Below are 18,713 nucleotides of genomic sequence, written 5' to 3'. Positions count from 1 at the left end.
GGATTCATGTCTTAGTCTACTTGCACGGCTATAACAGAAGACTGTACCTAAGATTGCATAATTCATAAAGGACAGAAAATTCTCACAGCTCTGGAAGCTGGGAACTTCAAGATCAAGGCACAAGCAGGTTTGGTTGTCTGGTGAGGGCTGAATCCTCTGAGGGAAGGACACTGTTCTCACATGGCAGAAGGTGGAAGGGCAAGAGAGCCAAATGCCACCTGAGATCTCTTTTGGAAGACCCTTCATCCCCTTCCTGAGGGAGAATACCTTATAACTTACTCACCTCTTAAAGTTCTCAGCTCTTAGAACAATCACAATAGCAACACCTGAATTTTGTAGGAGACACATTCAAACCATAGTAATTCAAAGGTGTATTCAACAAGGTCCAATTGGAAAGAAAGAACATTAGGTATTTCAAAAAGAGCTATTTATAATACAGATAATTGATTACACTATTATTGGATGACTGAAAGAGCAAAAAAGAGATGCTGAGATGAAGCAGTCATGAATAATCATAGAAGCAGTTATCACACCTATGTCAAGGAAAAGAAAAAAAAAAAGTAGAAGGGCTGGGCACAGTGGCTCATGCCTGTAATCCTAGCACTTTGGGAGGCCAAGGCAGGAGGATTGCTTGAGTATAGGAGTTGGAGATCAGTCTGGGCCACATAGCAAGAACTCATCTCTACTAAAAATACAAAAATTAGCCAGCTGTGATGGTGCATGCCTGTAGTCCCAACCACTTGAAGGGCTGAGATGGGAGGATTGCTTGAGCCCAGGAAGTCGAGGCTGCAGTGAGCGGAGATCACACTATTGCACCACAGCCTGGGTGACAAAGTGAGATCATCTATCAAAAAATAATAATAATAAAAATAAAAAAAGGAATGTAGGAACGTAGGAGAAACAATTCACAGGAAATATGGTTGCTTATACAGTTGGGGCTTGGAGGTCACCGCATCTTCTATTCTCAGACCTAAGAAGGGAAATTCCGCTAAATTCAGCTAATGCTCTCACTGCTTAAGATCAGAGTACTTTTCCATACTCACATCACTCACAGAGTGGGTAAGAGGGTGGAATAACCTGGAAGGTTCAATGAAGAACATCCGGCATGTCATAATAGTTTCAGAGTTTTTAAATAAAAGAAGTAAAACATTACTGACACATTTAAAGTTCTCTCTATTCCCTAAGTTTTAGTTGTATTTTATGTTCTTGCTTTTACCATTTCTGTATGTACATATTTATGAACATTATTGTTTTGCAAGTTTCAATTTTTTTGTACTAATGGTGCACTTACATTCCATTCCACAACTTTTTTTTTTTTTTTTTTCCACTTATGAGTTGATATGATTTGGTTGTGTTCCCACCCAAATCTCCTCTTTAATTCCAAGTGTTGTGGGAGGGACCTAGTGGGAGGTAATTGAATCATGGGGGCAGGTCTTTCCTGTGCTGTTCTTGTGATAGTGAATAAGTCTCATAAGATCAGATGATTATATAAGGGAGAGTTTCTCTGCACAAGCTCTTTTTTCTTGGTTGCTATCATGTGAGATGTGACTTTCATCATCCACGATGATTGTGAGGCGTCCCCAGCCACATGGAACCATAAGTACATTAAATCATTTTTTTTCCCCCAGTCTCAGGTATGTCTTTATCAGCGGTATGAAACTAGACTAATACAGTAAATTGGTATGAATAGTGTGGGATGCTGCTGAAAATATACCCAAAAATGTGGAAGCAACTTTAGAACTGGGTAACAGGCAGAGGTTAGAACAGTTTGGAGGGCTCAGAAGAAGATACGAAAATGTGACAAAGTTTGGAACTTCCTAGAGACTTGTTCAATGGCTTTGACCAAAATGCTGATAATGATACGGACAATGAAATACAGGCTGAGGTGGCCCCAGATGGAGATGAGGAACTTGTTGGGAACTGGAGCAAATGTGACCGTTGTTATGTTTTAGCAAAGTGACTGGCAGCATTTTGCCAGTGCCCTACAAATTTGTGGAACTTTGAACTTGAGAGAGATGATTTAGGGTATCTAGCGGAAGAAATTTCTAAGCAGCAAAGCATTCAAAAGGTGATTTGGGTGCTGTTAAAGGCATTTAATTTTAAAATGAAAACAGAGCATAAAGGTTTGGAAAATTTTTAGACTGACAATGCAATAGAAAATAAAATCCCATTTTCTGAGGAGAAATCTAAGCCTGCTGCAGAAATTTGCATAAGTAATGATGAGTTGAATGTTAATACTGAAGACAATAAGGAAAATGTCTCCATGGCATGTTGGAGGTCTTCATGGCAGCCCCTCCCATCACAGGCCTAGAGGCCTAGAAGGAAAAAGTGGTTTTGTTGGGTGGTCCCAGGGACCCCATACTTTGTGCAGCCTAGGGACTTTGTGCCCTGCAGCCCAGCTGCTCCAGCTGTGGCCGAAGTAGGGCAAAGTAGAGCTCAGGCTGTGGCTTCAGAGGGAGCCAGCCCCAAGCCTTTGCAGCTTCCATGTGGCATTGAGCTTGCGAGTGCACAGAAGTCAAGAATTGAAGTTTCAGTCCCTCCTTCCAGATTTCAGAAGATGTATAGGAGCACCTGGATGTCCAGGCAGAAATTTGCTGAGGGAGTGGGCCACTCATGGAGAACCTCTGCTAAGGCAGTGTGGAAGGGAAATGTGGGGATGGAGCCCCCACCCAGAGTCCCTACTGGGACACTGTCAGTGGAACTGTGAGAAGAGGGCCACCGTCCTCCAGACCCCAGAAGGGTAGATCCACCAACTGCTTGCACCTTGTGCCTAGAAAAGCTGCAGGCACTCAATCCCAGTCTCTGAAAGCAGTCACAGTTTTGGAGACTAGAAGTTTATGTTCAAAGCATGGGCAGGTTAGGTTTTCTGAAGGCTCCTTCTTGCTTTGCAGATGCCTGTCTTCTCCCTGTGGTTTCATACAATCTTTCTTCTATGTGTATGAATGTTTATGTCCACATTTCCTCTTAACCACCCTGAAGACCTCATTTTAACCTAATAACCTCTTTAAATTGTCTCAAAGTACAGTAATATTCTGAGGTATAAGAGATTAAGCCTTCAACATATGAATTTTCAACCTATAACAACATCTTTACCGACTTTTTTCGAATCTATCTGGTGAAATACTGAGTGATAATTGAAGCATCCATCCACAATACTCCCTGAATCATCATTCAGAGTTTAGAAACAAGCTCAGACATACCACCTATCTCCTACCTTAAGATTTCCCCCATTTTAGAACCCTTCCAAAACATTTGAAATGTAATTCTAATAAAAATTTCCTGATCTGTAGACCTTCAAAATCCGCTCCTTAAATTTATATAAAATAATGAAAGAACAAATAACTATGTGTGGCAAGCACAATAATGGCTCCCCCTAAAAGATCTATATCCTAATTCCTAAAACCTATGAATATGTTACCTGATATGGCAAAAGGAATCTTACATATCTAACTATTTTGAAATGTGAGACTATCCTAGATAACTCTGGAGGGCTAATATAATCTTGTGGGTGATTAAAGCAGATGGTTTTCCTGGCTGTGGTCAGAGAAAGAGGCGTGACAATGGAGGCAGGGTTAGAGATGTGTTAAGTTGCTGGCAAAAAAAGTGATCACAAGCTGAGGAATGCAGGCAGCCTCTAGAAATACACACGCATTATGTAGTAACTTAATTAATAATAATTACTCTTTATCAAAGTTTCAATATGTAATCTTCATAACAGGAAAAAAAATAATGGTATCTAGTACATGTTATGTAACATAGAGTGGAAAAGAGAGGTGTGGAAGAGCTCCATTACTTGTCCAAGGTTATAGGCTGTAATTGTCAAAATGATGTTTTGAACACACTCTGACTACATGGTCTGCATTTTTAACTACAAGGATAAGTGAAACGTTAAATGGAAAAAACTGATAATTACTACTGAGAATGGGTGGACATCTCAGGCTTTTTGACAAGAAGACAGAGTACATAAAATTTAAAGATGATTATGATTTTCATATACATGTAATTTTAATATATGTTATTTTCTTTTCCTTCAGGACAGAAGATTCTGAGAAAATAAAGAGTATGCGGCCAGGGATGGTGGCTCTCACCTGTAATCCCAGCACTTTGGGAGGCCGAGGTGGGTGGATCACAAGGTCAGAAGATCGAGAACACCCTGGCCAAAACAATGAAACCCTGTCTCTACTAAAAATACAAAATAAAATAAGATAAAATAATCAGGCAGGGTGGCGCACACCTGTAAACCCAGCTACTCGGGAGGTTGAGGCAGGAGAATTGCTTGAACCCAAGAGGTGAAGGTTGCAGTGAGCCGAGATTGCACCATTGCACTCCAGCCTGGGTGACAGAGTGAGACTCTGGTGAGACTCTGTCAGAAAAAAAAAAAAGAAAACAAAAAGAATGAAAGGACATGCAAGATTCTTATTACCAAAAGTAATTGTTTTAGAACATACCCAAAGGAATAATTTATCTGAATATGTGCCAAATACCGAAATTTCAAAATTTGAAAACAATAATAGGATATTTTATTAATATGAAGCATACTTTTGGGGTATATAATATGAACAAGACACAGTCAAAATTATTTATTTTTCTACAACTAATGCTACTTAAAAATCAAGACAAAATTAAAATATACATTTCCTTAAACTACATTTTGCTATATTTTACAAGTGGCAAACCTAAAATTAAGAAAAAAAGAAAAAAGAAATTTAGGCTTTATGATTGCGAAATAGTCAATATTAACCTAAACACCCAAACATTTAAAAATTGTGACACCAACAATGTTATATTTCTTAAGGTTGAAGATTAATTTCATCATATAAATTTCCAAATATATTGTTGTGGCATTTTTATGTAGTTAAAAATCAAGACAAAATTAAAATATGATATATTTCCTTAGACTAAATTTTGCTAGATTTTGCAAGTGAGAAATCTAAAATTAAGAAAAAAAGGAAATTTGTGCTTTATGATTCCAAAATAGTCAATAGTAACCTAAACACCCAAACATTAAAAAAAATTGTGGCACCAATAATATTTTACTCATTAAAATTGAAGACTAATTTAATCATATAAATTTTTAAATATATTGTTCTGTAACATTTTCATGTACATACGTGGAAACAGGATGCATTAGTCTGTCCTCAGGCTGCTAAAACCAGAGACTGGCTAATTTATAGAGGAAGAAGGATTAATGGTCTCAAAAGTTCCACATGGCTGGGGACGCCTCACAATCATGGCAGAAGGCAAAGGAGAAGCAAAATCAAGTCTTATATGGTGACAGGCAAGAGAACTTGTACAGAGGATCTCACCTTTATAAAACCATCAGATCTCGTGAGACTTTTTCACTGTCACAAAAACAGCATGAAATTGCTCCCATGATTCAATTAACTCCACCTGGCCCTGCCCTTGACATGTGAGGATTACTACAATTCAAGGTGTGATTTGGGTGGGGACACAGAGTCAAACCAAATCACAGGAAGAGTACATACAGTTAACATATGCAAAATAAAATATATTCATTTTAAAATAATTTAATGATTTATTTGTAACATTTCTTCTTGAATTATTATTCCCATTATATCATGATATACATCAATTATATATAATGTACATTAATTATAACATATATTAATATATATACACATTTATTAATGGGTTTAAACTGTGCAGGTGCATTCTCATGTGGATTTTCTTCACTTCTGCTACCCCAAACATAGCAGGACCAACCTCTCCCTTTCCTCTTCCTTCTCAGCCTACACTTTACAATAGTATTTATATTGAGTACTTATGTCATGTTTTTATTATTTTTATAAGGCTTGCTCTGAGGTTTTTTTCTTCATAAATCTTTATTAGTACCTCCTACATTTCCTCCTGACAGTATACTTAATCACATGTGTTTAATTATATTTTTCAACATACTTTAGTGAGGTTCAATTAAGTTTGGTTTCTCCACAATACCAAAAAAAAATTTTGTAAAACAAAGATGAAATAAAGACTACAGAGATATAAAACCTGAAAGAATTCATGACCAGCAGACCCACACTACAGAAATATTTGAGGAAATTCTAAAAGGAGAAGAAAAATGATAATGAAGGTAATGTGCGCCAAATCTTCTCAAAGAATGCACTGGAAATGGTAAATACATCTGACTTTTTAATCTATTTAAAAAGTAAAAAATAGTTAAAGGCAACAGTAATTATAAAATATTGTAATGCTTGCAATATACACAAAAGTAAAGTGTATGACAATAGTAGAACAATGACCTTAAAAGATTGCAGTAGAAGTATATTATTGTAAGGTTCTTACACTATAGATGAGGTGGTTTGATCACACTTGAAAGTATATTGATAAGTAAAATAGATATACTATAAATCCTAAGGAAACCACTAAACCAATAAAAAAATTATAGCTAATAAGCCCACATCAGGTATAAAATAAAATTTTTAAAAACACTAAATATAAAAGAAGAATGAAAAGAAAAAAAAACCAGAATGGTGAAATAAGTAGAAATAAGATAGGGTATGGCAATTAAAGTGGTACTTAGAGAAAAAATTAACATTAAATACCTATATTAGAAAATAAAGAAGAGGGGACATGTCATCAAGATGGCTGACTAGAGATACTTGGGACTTGACTGTTTCACATATCAAAAATGAAAAAAAATAGCAAATAGATAATGATATGTCTAACAGAGCATCAAAAATTCAGCAAGGAAGTGAGGAACGACTGAGGCATGAAAGGAGAGGGGAGTGAAGAGGAAATTGGCCTGACTGGTATTGTTTCAGAACCAAGAGGAACTCGTTATTGCAGGAAAAAAGTTAGTGAGAAATTTCCAGCACTCCCCATTTCTTCCATTGATGCCTGCAATTCTAGCCAAAGGAGAGATCCTTGCCCCAGTACAGAGAGCTACCTGGAATCCACGTGACTAAATCTTTCCAGAGAGGAAATTTACACTGAGTCCCACTCATGCCCTGAAACCCAAGAAATGCAGTACAATGCTATTTTGAGAGCAAATTTGCACCAGACTACATCCTAACCTGCAGTACAATAGTCTCTACATCTCCAAATCCCTAGAGCCCCACTGATATTCCCCCATCTACTGAGAAGGCTGCAGCATCATAATGCCAGCTCGATCCACTGGCACGATCAGGTTCCCAGAACTCTAGCCCATGCAGTGTCCTATACCACAGGGAACAGGCAGGATAGCATACCAAGCAGAGTGACCCACCAGGACAAAAGAAGCCAAAGCACATGCTTTCCAGAGCTTGAGAGTCAGCTGCCTCGGGCCTCTGCCATCAAAAGCGAGCCCACCATTCAGGTAGCAGGGCTATTGTGTACCTGCATGCACCTTCAAGGTGCCTAAGGCTCAGCCCAATCAAGCACACCTTCCAGGAACCTGAGGACAAACCTGCCTTCTGTACCATTGCCATGACAGTCATTTCCACATGCTATTGAGTGACCTAAGAACAGGTCCATTCTGCCTACCAGCATGCCAAGTGCCTGTGTATGTTTTTAAAGGATTGGAGATTAGACCCTTGACATGCTCTGCTAGCCACCATTGACACATGTGTACACCATCTAGGAGCCTGAAGACTAATTCTTACCTGTTACCACCACTGTCAGTGCCAACACATTCCAAGTAGGTGCCTAAGGACAAGTCTACTTGGCCCACAACTGCTACTATCAGCTCCCACATGGCCTTCCAAAGGCCTGAGGACTGGCCTGTCCAGCCTGACACTGCCACCCCAGCACCCATCAGCATGTGCCATATTGTCACTGCTGGTGCCAATGCACTCTGCCTAGGGTCCTGAGGGCCAACAAACTGTCACTACTGCCACTTCTAAAGCTAAATATGCTTCCCAGGGCCCCAAGGACATACTTTCCTGGCCAACTGCTGTCACTCCCTGAACATGACAATTGGAAGCCCAATGTCTGGCTCATTGAACCACACATCTTCTCTTTTGGCACCCACATTTGCCACTGAGAAACCTGAGGTGAAGCATGCGTGTCCTGCCACTGCCACCACCAATGCCTGAGGACTTGCCCACCTGACATCCCCCTCCCCAGCAAAGCCTCATCACAGCCTCTACTAACAACAATAGCATAAGCCTCTGAGGAACTCACCAAAACCAATAACATTGATTGCAGCAAAATAAATCATATAGAGACTACAGTTTTGTGACCATCCAGAGTCAAAACCAAAGTTCCCCACCCAACCAACTTTCTAAATACATCTACAAGAAAAAGCGTTTCCCTACAAAAGCCAAGTCATAAAATAGGAAGAAGCAACTGTTACACCAGATGCACAGATACCAACCTAAGAACATAAGAAATATGAAAAAGCAATGAAACATGACACTTCCAGAGAAATGTAATAATTCCTCAGTAACATATGCCAAAGAAAAAAATATAAAACATATGAAAAAAGATTCAAAATAATTATCTTAAAGAAACTGAGTGGAGTATGTGAGAACACAGATAATATAAAGAAACCAAGAAAACAATTCATGATGTGTATGCCAATTTAACGCAGAAATAGCTATCATAAAAATAGCTATCATAATCAAAAATTCTAGAATGAAAGAATACAATGAATAAAATTTAAAAAAAATACTATTAAGAGCTTCAACAATAGAGCAGATGAAGCAGAAAGAGAAATTTCTGAACTTAAAGACAGGTTTTTCATAATAAATCAGTCAGACAAAAAAAGAAAAAGAAAAACAGTCTTAAAATACAAAGAAAACCTATGTGATATATGGGACACAACAAAGCAAACAAATTTTGAATTTTGAGAGTTTCAGAAGGAGTAGAAATGAGCAAAGATAGAGAATCTATTTAAGAAAATAATAGCGGAAAACTTCCTATGTCTAATGAAATATATAGGCATTTATATACAGGAAACTCACAGATCTGCAAGTACATTTAAATTCAAAAAGATCTCCTCCAAGGCACATTATATTCAATCTCCCAAAAGTCAAAGACAAATACAGAATTTTAAAAACAGGAGAAGAAAAGTGTCAAGTCATGCATAAGGGAATTCCCATGAGATGAACAGCAGATTTCCCAACAGAAACACTGTAGGCCAGGAAGAATGGGATGATATAGTCAAAGTGCTAAAAATTTTTAAAAACAAACAAATAAACAAACAACAACAACAACAACAAAAACTGGCAGTCAAGAATCCTATCCCAGAAAAACTATCCTTCATGAATAAAAGAAAGAGAAATAAAGTATTTTCCAGAGAAGCAAAACTGAGGGAACTTATCAACATTAGAAAGGTTCTACAAAATATGCTTAAGGGATCCTACACTGGGAAGTGAAAGGATAACATATACTATCCTGAAAACACACAAAATTATAAAATTCACTGGTAAAAAAGATAGACAAATGAGAAACAGAAATGAATCAAATGTTATTACTGCAAAATCCACCATATCATAAATGTAAAGAATAACAAAGGAAGAAAAAAAACAAAGAATATCCAAAACAATGAGGAAATGGTTAACAAAACAACAGGAGTAAGACCTTATTCATCAGTAACAAACCTGAATGAAAACTTTTTAAGTTCCTCCATTAAAAAGTATAGACTGACTGGATGGGAAGAACCATAGTTTACTTTCATTAATTTTTACTGCTTTTCTGTTTTTAATTTTCATAACTATACTGATCAGGAAAAAAACACAAATTACAAATATGAACAATGCAAGGGCTAAAAGAACTACAGATTCTGCAATGGACAAAAATATGAAATAATATTATGAACAGTATTATGCCAATAAATCCAACAACTTAGTTAAAATGGACATATTTCTTAGGTGAGAAAATCTACTACAACTTAATAAAGAAGGTATATAAAACTTTATATCTTTTTTAAAAGGATGAATTGTAATTACTACAAAGGGAACTACCAACATGTATGAATTTGTCAGTGAATTATATCAAACATATGGAGAAATACTATTAATTCAATATAAACTTTCAGAACATTGAAGAGAAGGGACTATTTCCTAACTAATTTTGTGTGTTCAACATTATCCCTATATCAAAACCAGCCAAATAGACCACAAGAAAATTAAACAGCCAGATAGCCTACATAAATATATTTGTAAAATTTCTTTACCAAAATTAGAAAATCAATTTCAATAACATATTATATAAACAAGTATGTCTATCATCATCTCCATAAATTCAAAAAAATTCAACAAACTATATCATCTATTCATTATTATAAAAAGAAAAAAATCTTAATAAACATGGGATTGAAATGAACTTTTTCGACTTCATAAAAGGTGTCTATGAAAAAATGAAAGTTAAAATGACACCTAAATTTTAAAAAATGCATGCATTTCTCCTAAGCTCAGGTGCAAATTAAGAACTTATCCTCTAGCCATATATATTTGACATTTTACTGGAAATTTTGTCCAATAGTTTTGGACAAGACAGTAAATAAAAGACTTCTAAATAAGAATAAAAAATACTGTCTTTATTCATAGATGACATGATAATTTATGTATAAAAGTTCCTAGAGCTAATAGTGCTTGAAAATTTTTCAGAAAATAAGAGCAACATAAAAATATCCATTGCGTTTTTACAACTAGCAATGACTAGGAAATATTTTTAAAACACAATACAATTTTAGAAAACATAATATATCAAATAACAGTGAAAAATTGACAAACATATGGACAGCAGTTGTACACTAAAACTACAAAAATATCACTAAAATTAAATAAACCTATATAATTAAAAAACTCTACCAGGTTTGTGTATTGGAAGACTCAATTTTCCCAAAACACATTTTTAGAATCAACTTAAAATTCCATCAATAAATAGTGATAACTTAAAATTTATTTGGAAGGTAAATGATCTAGGTAGTTAAAATAATTTTGAAAAAAAAAAAAAACACAGTTAGAGAACTGAAAGTGCCTGACAAACATTTTTTATAAAGCTACAACTACAAAAATGTATGTGTTGACATAAGGACAATATATGAAAAAGATAGAGGCTGAATAAATATATCTGTTTATATTTAATTCATTATAATTGTATATTATGTAATATATATGAATATGTTATAATTTATTATACAGCTACAATTCTAAAAATGTATGTGTTGACAAAAAGTAAGACAAAGTATGAAAAAAGAATAGAGGATGAATAAATACATTCATGCATATTACGACTAACTGACTTTTAATAAATATACCACTTTCATTGGGAAATAACAATCTTTTCAACAAAAGAAAGGGGAACAACTGGAGAGACACAGAGATCAACCTTAGCATTTACCTCAGATATATTCTAAAAATAACTCTATATTATAGGCCTTAATGCAAGTACTAAATCTATAGAAGTTCTGTACGAAAACATAGGAGAAAATACTGGTAAACTTAGATTTAGAAAATATTTTAAAAACTGACATGAAAACTGGAAGGAAATTATTAATACATTGAATTTAATCAGAATTTAAAAATAAATCTTTTTAAAATGTTGTGGAGGCACTCTTATGAAAACAAAAATGGAAACCACAGACTTGCAAAAAGTACTTGCAAGTCTAATACTGCATAAAATATTTGTACCTATAATATGTAAATAACTCCTACAATTTATTTTAAATCCAATTAAACTTGGCAAAAATTTTGAACAGCAATTTTACAAAAATTGTGCTGCCAAACTCCCTTAGCCATTAAAGAAATGCAAGTAAAATAACATTCACACTTAAGTGAAACAACTAAAAAGCTAAATTAATACAGCACATTGCTAATAGGTTCTATGATAAAAAATATTATATAAGTATCCCTCCCCACACACACAGAATGCCACTGCATACCCACTAGACAGGCTGAAATTTAAAAGACTGGCCGTGTCAAGTGATGGCACGAATGTGGTACATCTGTAACTTTCATAAACTGCTGGCGGGAATATTACATTGTACAGTAGCTACTTTGAAATACTAGTTCAGCAGTATTTTATTTCTTTAAAAAATACACTTATCACATGACCCTACTGCTATACTTTTAGTGCTCCACAAGGCATTAGCAATATGTCCATAAAAAGACTTATACACAAATATCTATAATAGCTTTATTTATAATATCCAAAAATTAAAAACAACCTAAAAGTTCTTCAAGAGGTAAATGAATAAATAATTTGTGATATATTCATACTATGGAATACTACTCAGAAATAAGAAGGAACATACTCTTAATAAACATAAAAATATTAATCTCAAAATAACAAAGCAGAATAAAATATTTTAGACAAAAGTTAGTACTTATTATAGGCCTGCATATACATAAAATTCTAGAAAACACTAAATAAATCTACATTGAGAGGAAGCAGATAAGTGATTGCCTTTTGATGAGGGAAGGAAAATTCAAGAAGGTAAGTTTATAAAGAGGGAGTCAGGCTCATCTACCTTATCTTGATAGTGCGATGTGTCAAAGATCTATGCATATGTGAAAACATCAGATTTTCCACTTGAAATATGGGCATTTTGGTAATATTCAAAAAGCTATTAAAGCACAAAATATAAATAGATATAATTAACCACTCAAATATACTCTATCTAAAAATATAGCATATAGAGATATATATATATGTATATGTAATATTGTTTGTTAGTGCATGTGTGATTCAGAATCTAGTTCTGGTTTCAGATGTTAGTTCCACCATGTACAGGCTATTAATTTTAGAGAGATTACATAAATTCTCTCCATCTGTAAAATGGGAAAGAATATAAAATCTGCTTCAAAGTTAGTCATGATGATATACAACACTTAGAAGGGTATCCTAGCATATATATTACATATAGTGATGTCTTACTACTTAAACTGTTCTTAAATTTATCATCATAGTTAGTTCCATGTCATTAAATAATCTTCTAAAACATAACTTTTATTGACTATATAGTATTCCATATTATGAAAATGTAGTAATCTCATTGATTTATTTTTCATTTCATATTATGTTGGCTAATTTCCACAAAAAAAAAATACTTATGAAAAAAATATTTGCATAGCAATACTTAATTCCTAATGATAACTTGGTATACCCCTAACATAAAGCCTGAGAGTGTTCATTTCTCCCTCTTTTCCACTTCCACCATCATTGTTCAAATTGCTGTTCCTTCTTGCCTGGAATATTCCAGGATCAACACAGCAGGAAGATCAGCCTTTAAAAAACCGTTAATCTTATTCTCTGTTTACCAACTTCTGGTATCGTTCTACTGGAATAGCAGTAAAACTTAAACTTTTTCCTTCAACTTTTTCTTTACAGTGGAATGATTGTCAGGTGGCAGAGCAGTACTCTGACCAAAACCAATCAGAAATGCCAGACAAAATGGCAAAATGGGCAACTGTTAAAGGAAGTTAACAGATCATGAAGCAAGAAATACTAGAGGGACTAACACTCCAGAGAAAGAACTTTGTAAGAGAATATGGGCTTCATGATTCTTTCCCTGAGAGCATTTATCAGTTTGGGGGACAGAAAGCAGAATTATTTTGATTTCTGTTAAATTACGTTTATTTCATTCGTTTTTCAATTTAACAAATGATGTCTAATATGTATTGTTAGAATATCTCCATCATTATCTACATTACCAAAGCACCAAAAAAGGAGGATATTAACTAAGTCTGAAGAGAAATAAAAAGGTTAAAGTTGAAGTTTAAGGAGATTTTTAATTAATTGGCATAAAAATCTCCATGAGAATTCTAGTCTTATTGCACTTTCAGGAAAAGAACAATTACATTTTCTCTGAGTAGCTGAAAGATTCAAAAGATGAATAATTAATTAGAAATAACAAAGTTAACATCATGTTCCCTATTCAAGAGGAGGAGCAAAGTGATGATTTTTTTTTTTTTTTTTTTTTTTTTTTTTTTTTTTTTTTTTTCAGACATGTAAATTGAGTATAAATTAACTCCACTGGCTCAGAAGAGTTTGACATGCTCTGTAGCCAATCTGCACCCAGATTAAACTGAAACATTTTTTAGAATTTTTAGATCCTTAAACATGATGCACACACTGCATCTATGGCTGACATGCATTAATAATTGTAAATTATACAAGGCAGCTTACAGGTGAAAAAAATGATTCTTCATAACTAAAATGGGCTGTGCACATTTGAGGGCTAGAAGATGAATGAAATAAAAATATCTATAGGATCACTTATAGAGCTATAACTTGAAACAAGGATTTGGTAAGGGAAGCAAGAAATTGAGAACAAAGGGCAGCGTGAAGGAATGCTAGGCACCTACCGCTAGCTCATGAAACACTGATTTCCAAGAGGAGAAAAAGTATTGAGCAGTAATAAAAGTTGTCATTGGGAAAAGGACAAACCACGTGTTTGATCATATATTTAATAAATTGTAATTTAGGGAATTGTCATCTAACAAATTACTCAGAGGCTTTGTAGCTTGCAGGTAAAGAGAATGTTTCCTGGAATAAGATGGGAGGTACAAATTTTGTATCTACCACTTGCTAGTGACATGATCTTGGAAAGCTACTTTATATCTCTGCTTCCACTAAAAAAATAAAAAAGAAGAAAAACGAGAAAAAGGACAAGATAATAGTGTCTAGCTCAGAAAACTGTGGTAAGGGCTAAAGCTCAGCAGCTAACTCTTAGTTTTCTATTGTCGCCTTAAGAAATTACCACAACTTAGTGATTTCTAAAAACATGAATTTATTTTCTCAGAGTTTTGTAAGACAAAGTCTAGGTACAGTGGTCTCAGGTGGCTCTCGACCCTAGGTTTGCCAGGTCAAAATCAAGTTGTGTGCAGGTCTCCGTCCCTTTCTGGAGGCTCTGGGAATAAATGCACTTCCAAGCTCATTCGGGTTGCTGCCAAAACTCAGTTCCACATAGATGCAATGATTTCAGTTTCCTTGCTGGCTGTCCGCTAAGGCTCATTTCATTCTCAGCTTCTACAGGGAGCCTGCATGCTTAGGCTCACAGCCCTCTTCTTCCATCTTAAAAGCCGAGTCATAGCCACGTGAATGCATGTAATCTCTTTGACCTCCCTTTTGCTTCTTTCTGCTTTCCTCTTCCCTTGTTCCTCTCTGATTAATTCTGCCTTCTGCTGCTGCTTTTAAAAGCTCATGTGATTACATTAGTCCACCTGGAAAATCCAAGATAATCTGTATTTTAAGGTCACCTAAGTAATCTGCAAAATTCCTTCAGGGAAGTACTTTAGTTAATGTTTGATTGATACACTAGGGGACAGAAACCTTGGGAGAAAGATTTTTAGAACGCTGCCTACTGTACTGACCAATAGGAAACACATCCTAAAGACTAGCTATTCATATTATATTTACTCAGAGAAACTGAAATTTGATCTGCCACAATTAAAGTGTTAGATAACTCTCAAAATCTCGCGGAATCACAGACATCAGTAAGTAAAAGTGACCTTCTAAATGTTGTACTTTTAAACATTTATGTGTATTATGATTCTGAGAAAGCCAATTAAAGTTATTGTTTAAATAAATGTAAGAGTTTTCCTAGTGGAGCTCATCTTAAATTCATGAGTTCTTGAATTCCAGTGCTGCAGAGCTTGTTTAGCATTAAGTTAGCAGTAAAAGAAATTACTTTGATGCATGTATTTTAATTAGGTGATAATACTGAATGAAAAGTGAAAATTCATGGTGAGTTCAAATCATGTTGCTCAATAAAAGGTCATTTTAGTAACTCAGTTGTTTATCTATATAGCTGTATCTTCAGCTGATATATTTGTCTCCTTACCTACTTATTGTGATTTAATAACCTGTTATGATTGTGTGAAAAAATACAATATACCCCAAGGTCTCACTCATTTATATGCTTATGATCCAATAACATCATACTTGTATCATTACATGTTAAAATTTTATTTCCAAAACACAAAATATAAGTAATTGTAATTCTGTTTTGGTGCTTGTTTTGTGTCTTAAAGAAGCTGTTCTCAAAAGTTTGGATATCATGACCCTTTAATATTTTTAAAATTATTGATGACTCTGAACATAAAGATTTGTTTCTTCATGGAAATTATATCTGTCAATAACTTACATGTTGAGAATTAAAACTAAGAATTTTAAAAAATATCCGTTAGTCCATTTTAAAATAAAAATGTACATAAAAAATTATCTGAGTGTGATAGTGTGCACCTGTAGTCACAGCTGCTTGGAAGGCTTAGGCAGGAGAATTGCTTGAGCCCAGGATTTCAAGGTTACAGTGAGCTATGATCACACCACTGTACTCCAGTCTGGGTAACAGTGCAAGATTCCTGCTAGAGACAAAAAAAAAAAAAAGAAGAAGAAGAAGATGAAGAATCTATTATTATCTAACATAAATATTTATTAAAATTGAATGATGCTCTTCCAGAATTTAAAGAAAACAAATCCACAAAATGAAGTGCCATTATTTTGCAAATTTCTTTAACATGAGACTTAATGAAGACAATTGGATTCTTACATTCACTTATACTTACAACTTATTTCATTTTTCTTTTGGCTGAAATACATTTTTTTAAATGTATTCTTATACACGTATGCATGTTCATATGCAGTTAGAAACAGGTTGCTCTTGCAGACCACCAGAAAGTTCTCAAGTATTCTCAGAGGTCTCCATGGACTATAGTTTGAGAACTACAGTCTTAAATGAAGAGAGGGAGAAAAAATAAACTCTAGATATGTATTTGTATCTATTTAGTATATAAACCAACCCAATATAGAGATACATTATGTTCTTTTGTGCGGTGGGTGTTGTGATAGGTTATAATATATCAAAGAAGTGTGACCTAATAATAATTTTTTATTTTTCTTCCTTTCAAATATAGACATCCTTTTTTTCTTTTTCTATGTTAGATATGGTGAAAGTCATCTGTAAAATTTACTTGGAACTAGTTTTTTCAGTGGAAGAGAAGAAACCTTTCACTCTTTCCCATTACTAACATTTTTGGTTCACTCAAATTCATTATTTCTTCTTGGTTTAATTGTGGCCTTGGAAATTTTTTTCTAGATCTTTCAATCTCATTTTGATTTTACAATTAATTAGAATAAAATAATTTACTTATGATTTTAAATTGGTTTTAAATCTGCAGTTATTTATTCAATTTGTTTTGTGTTTTGGTTTTTGCTTTTACTTTCTTTTTAGCTTTCTTGACTTTTTGCTGTTGATAGAAATATTCTGTGTTTCACTATTTCACTCAATTTCTTTTATTCTCATCTTTTAATTTTTTTATTTTCTCTTTTTTCAACAACTAATTAATGTTTATCTTGGGAATGAAAGGAAAATTCATCATAAAATTCTATCTGTGTAATTTACCACAGCAAAAGACAATTTGTTAATAATGTTAAAGTCCTATTCTTTTCAAAAAAATTCTTAATAGACTAGAACTTCCTTAACTTGATTTATAGTAAATATAAGTCAATATCTGAAACTTGATACTCATTTCCTTTAGTAATTGGATAAAGAAAAGAAACTCTTTATTATTGCATGTCTTGATAAACTTTTCAGAGGTCATAATCTGTAAGGACCTAAATGAAAATTTAGAATATTTATATTAATTGTAGAAAATAGGGCCATTCACTTATAACATAAATCCATAAATATAGTATAAGAACTTTTGAAAGTTTTCTGGATAATAAAAGCAACTCATAACATTCAATAACATTACTCTACAATTGCAATAACCAAGATGGTAATAATAACGAACTTGAAGATGCAATTCAGAAATAGGATACTTTTACAAACTAAACTAGAAACTAGACAAAACAAACTAGACAAAACAAAAACTAGAAAGTATATAAGACTATACCCCCAAAAGTACAAAATACATTTCTTGACAAAAGCTTTGAATTCATATAAGTGATATACATGATGTTTTAAATAAGTGGAAAAATATTTTAGCTACTAGATGAAATAACATAATATGAGGATTTAAATTTTTCCTAAATTATTGTATTAGTTCAAATTAAAAAATCTCTATTACAAATTGATTTTTAAGGCACTAAATCAAGTTAATCTAAATTTATGTTGAATAGAAAAAAATTATTTTTGACCTGAAGAAAAAACAAATTGAAAAGACGTGTTAGTATACGTTACTAGTAAGCATAAAAACACTGAGTAATTGAAGGGAAAAAAATGGAGTTGAATGGATCTACTGTGGACATCATTACACAGTAAATTCAGCACCAAAAATTAACAAAGATAAATAATGCTAGGTCCCTATGTAACACTGCATATACCGACGGAGTCCTAATGAATAGCTTTGAATTACTACAAAGTTAATAGAAGACAATGTAGGAGTCTATCTTTATAACCTAATTAAAAATTAAAATAGCCATGATGTGCAATTTTTTAGTGTTACATGAATAGAATAGTGGGTGATGCTAATGTAGAGTGATGGTGACTGGGGGTAGGGGTATGTAAGAATTCTCATGCACTCTTGCTGAGAATGTTGTGGAAAGCAATCTGGCACAACTTAGTAAAAACAAGTAATCAATACTAAAAGACTCAATAATTCTGCTCCTGTGATACATCAAATAAACATCCTTTAACATTTCCATAACAGATTGTGTCTGTGTGTATAATTTTGCAAAAATATATATTGCTTGCGGTGGCAGAAACCAGAAGTGACTTGGAAAGTGAATAGGCAAAATATTGTGACTATACAATATAAGGTATTACAATAAATCTAGAGTAAACAGATTTAACGAACACATAACAAAGTTGACTGGATATTTAA

Source organism: Papio anubis, chromosome 1 (assembly GCF_008728515.1).
Source record: "Papio anubis isolate 15944 chromosome 1, Panubis1.0, whole genome shotgun sequence".
Lineage (NCBI taxonomy): Eukaryota > Metazoa > Chordata > Mammalia > Primates > Cercopithecidae > Papio > Papio anubis.
This window is presented reverse-complemented; position numbering follows the sequence as displayed.